We start from the raw sequence: 4,521 nt of genomic DNA, 5'->3' as shown, positions 1-4,521 counted from the left end.
TTGGATGCCTTTTATTTCTTCTTCTTGTCTGATTTCTATGGCTAGCACTTCCAGTACCATGTCTAAAAGGAGTGGTGAATGTGGGTATCCCTGTCTTGTTTCTGTTATCAGCAAAATGAGTTTAGTTTTTGCCCATTGAGTATGATTTTGGCTGAGGTTTGTCATATAAGGCTTTTATTATGTTGAGGTATGATCCCTCTATTCCCACTTTCCTGAGAGTTTTTATCAAGGAAGGCTGTTGGATTTGTGAAATGCTTTTTCTGCATTGATTGATATGATTAAGTGATTTTTGTATCTCAATTTATTTATGTGATGTATCACATTTATTGATTTGCTGATATTGTACCATCCTTGCATCCCTGGAATAAATCTCACTTGGTCATGGTGTATGATCTTTCTAATGTAGTGCTGAATCCGATTTGCTGGAATTTTATTGAGGATTTTAATATCTGTGTTCAACAAATATATTGGCCTGTAGTTCTCTTTTTTTGGTGTCTTTATCTGGTTTTGGAATTAGGGTAATCCTGGCTTCATAGAAAGAGCTTGGAAGTGTTGCCTCCTCTTGAATTTTTTTTTAATAGTCTGAGCAGGATAGGTTTAATTCTTTGAATGCTTGGTAGAACTCCTCTGTAAAGCCCTCCAGACTAGGACTTTTGTTTGCTGAAAGATTTTTTTTATCACCGCTTCAATTTCTTCAGTAGTTATTGGCCTATTCAGGTTTTTTTATTCTTTCTGATTGAGTTTTGGGAGCTTGTATTTTTCTATGAATATGTCCAATCATCTAGATTGTCCATTTTGTTGGAATAGAGGTGTTCATAGTATTTTTTCATACTCCTTTGTATTTCTGTGGGATAGGTTGTTACTTCACCTCTTTCACTTCTGATTTTGTTTATTTGGGTCCTCTCTCTTTGTTTCTTGGTGAGCGTGGCTAGAAGTTCATCAATCTTGCTTATCCTTTCAAAGAACCACCTCTTGGTTTTATTGATCTTTTGTATTTTATTTTTTTTTTTTGTCCTCTGTGTCATTTACTTCTGCTCTGGTCTTTTTTTAAAAATATATTTTATTGATTTTTTACAGAGAGGAAGGGAGAGGGATAGAGAGCTAGAAACATCGATGAGAGAGAAACATTGACCAGCTGCCTCCTGCACACCCTCTACTGGGGATGTGCCCGCAACCAATGTACATGCCCTTGACCGGAATCGAACCTGGGACCTTTCAGTCCGCAGACCGATTCTCTATCCACTGAGCCAAACCAGTTTCGGCTCTGCTCTGGTCTTTATTATTTCCTTCCTTCTGCTTACACTAGGCTTTTCTTGTTGTTCTCTTCCTAACTCTTTGAGTTGTAGAGTTGGATGATTTATTACCATTTTTCTTTTTTGAGGTAGGCCTGTAGAGCTATGAACTTCCCTCTCAAGACTGCTTTCACTGTGTCCCATAGATTTTGGATTGTTGTGTTTTCATTGTCATTTGTTGCCATAATGCTTTTTATTTCCATTTTCATCTATTAGTTGATTTATAATTTTATGCCATTGTGATCTGAGAAGATGCTTGATATGATTTCTATCTGTTTTGAATTTGATGCGACTTTGCCTGTGTCCCAATATGTGGTCTATTGCTGAAAATGTCCCATGTGCACTTGAGAAGAATGTATATTCTGTGGCTTTTGAGTTAAATGTTCTGAAGATGTCAATTAATTCCATCTGATCTAGTGAGTCATTTAGGATTGATGTTTCTTTGCTGATTTTTTGTTTAGAGGATTTATACAGTGGTGTATTGGGGTATGAAAGTCCCTTACTATGACTGTATTGTTGTCAAACTCTCCCTTGATATCCTCTAGAAGTTTTCTTTATGTATTTGTGTGCTCCTGTATTGAATATGTTTACCAGGGATATATCTTCTTTTTTTTTCCTTTATTGATTAAGGTATTACATATGTGTCCTTATTCCCCAAATTGCCCCCCCACCCTCCCACTCATGCCCTCACCACCCTGGTGTCTGTGTCCATTGCTTAGGCTTATATGCATGCATACAAGTCCTTTGGTTGATCTCTCCCCCTTAATCCCGGCCTCCCCTACCTTCCCTCTGAGGTTTGACAGTCTGATCCATGCTTCTCTGTCTCTGGATCTGTTTTTGTTCATCAGTTTATGTTGTTCATAGAGTTATATCTTCTTGTTGAATTAGTCCCTTTAATATTATGAAGTGGCATTCCTTATCTCTTGTTATGGCCTTCACTTTGAGGTCTAATTTGTCAGATATAAATATTGCTACCCCAGCTTTTTCTTTTTATTTCCGTTCGCCTGAAAAACCTTTTTCTATCTCTTCACCATCAATCTGTGTCAGTCCTTTGTTCTGAGGTGGGTCTCCTGTAGACAGTAAATATATGGGTCATGTTTTCTTATCCACTCAGCTCCCCTATGGCTTTCAATTGGGGCATTTAATCCATTTACATTTAAAGTTATTATTGATAGGTACTTGTTTGTCACCATTTTCATTCTTTATGCTTATGTTCCTGCTTCCCTTCCTATTTCTTCTTTTTACAGCAGTCCTTTTAGCGTTTCTTGCATTGCTGGTTTGGTGGAAATAAACTCCCTTAGTCTTTTTTTTTTTTTTTTTGCCTGTGAAGCTCCTGATTTCACCCTCAACTTTAATTGATAGCTTTGCTGGTACAGTATTCTTGGATTCAGACCCTTGCTTTGCATGACTTTATATATTTCGTTCCTTTTCCTTCTGGTCTGATGTGTTTCTGTTGAAAAATCAGTCAATAGTCTGATGGGAGATCCCTTGTAGGTAACTTTCTGTCTCTCTCTGGCAGCCCTTAAGATTCTTACTTTGTTGTTGGTGTTTGCCAATTTAATTATAATGTGGCTTGGGGTCCGTCTTTTTGGGTTCATCTTGTTGGGACTCTTTGAGCTTCTTGGACTTGTGTAAGTTTTTTTTCCCCAATAACAGGGAAGTTTTCTGTCACTATTTCTTCAAACAGGTTTTCTATTCCTTGCTCAGTTTCCCCTCCTTCTGGTACCCCTATTATGTGGATGTTGTTTCGTTTCATGTTGTCCCAAATTTCCCTTAGGCCCTCCTCCTGTTTTTAATTTTTTTTCTAGATGCTGCTCTGCTTGGGTATTTTTTCCTACCTTGTCTTCTAACTCACTGATGCAGTCCTCTGCTTCTTCTAGTATACTGTTGATACTTTCTATTGAGTTCTTTATAGCAGCATTGTCATTTTTCATTTCTTCTTGGCTCTTCTTCCTTTCTTCTTGGTTCTTACACATATTGTTGAATTTGTCTTCCATCCTTTTCAGTGACCTCATGACTATTTCTCTGCATTCTTTCTCTGACATATTGCTTACCTCCATTTTGTTTACTTCCTTTTCCAGTGATTCCTCTTTTTCTTTTTTATGGGGGCTCTTTCTTTGTCTCCCTATGATTGCTCCTCTCAGGGTGTCTGGTTATGTAGCTCTTTCTCTCCTGCATTGACTCTCTCTGACCTGCCATCCATGGATTGCCTCACCAGCTGTGTTTAATTTGACAATTCCAGGTGGATGTTATTCTATTCAGCTGTTACTTCTATCTGCTCTGTGAGAAGGTGCAGAGCCTGTCCGCATATTTGGTGCCACTTTGTCTCCCCCTGGACAAACTTTTTAGGCATCTGTAGTCAGGGAGGCTGGAGTCTCCGTGTTCATGGCTTAGCAACTGAGGCAGCTGGTCCCGGTATGTTGTGGTTGTAGGGTCTTGGGGGCTATCTGAGGTCTCCCTGGTTGAAGGCAAGGATGGGCTTCCGATCACGGCCACTATCCTCTTCAAGTTGGAGTCGTCTCTGTGGTAGAGTCGGGAACTCCACGAGAGATTTCAGCAGTAGTAGAGGCTGCCTGGCCAGGGGATCCTGGTCTGCCAGTCTCCAACAGTCCTGTTGAATATAGCTTTTCCTCATTCACAAATACAGATACTCCCTGCATGTCCACACACTCTCCTTTCACTCTTACTCACACACTATCTTGCAGCATGCTTTCCCTTTGGCAGCCATCTTGGATCTCTCTACAGACACCTTTTTAGAAATGGTTACTGTTGTTATACCTCCTGTACCCTTGACTTGGTTTAGCCAAACCCCAATTTGGATTGAACAATGGCCCTTAAAGGGAGAAAAATGACAACAATCCCATCTACTGGTGAAAGAATAGTTAGAATTAAGGCTCATAAAACCTTCTATAATAGCCCCTAGAATTCTCCTATTTTCATGATCCTCCCCCCAAAAATTTAAAAAGTGGCAGCTTTTACATGATTTAAAAGCCATTAATGCTAATATTCAACCCATGGATGCATTTCCGCCTGGACTTCCCTCCCCGGCCATGATCCCACAAGAATGGCTATTATTATAATAGATTTAAAGAATTGTTTCTATATCATTCCTTTGGCTATCCAGGATCAGGAAAAATTTGTATTCACTCTCCCCTCAATTAACAATGAGGAACATACTCAGAAATATCACTAGAAAGTCCTCTCACAGAGAATGCTAAACAGCCTAATG

Source organism: Cnephaeus nilssonii (genome assembly GCF_951640355.1).
Source record: "Cnephaeus nilssonii genome assembly, chromosome: X".
Lineage (NCBI taxonomy): Eukaryota > Metazoa > Chordata > Mammalia > Chiroptera > Vespertilionidae > Cnephaeus > Cnephaeus nilssonii.
Note: the sequence above shows the minus strand (reverse complement) of the source record.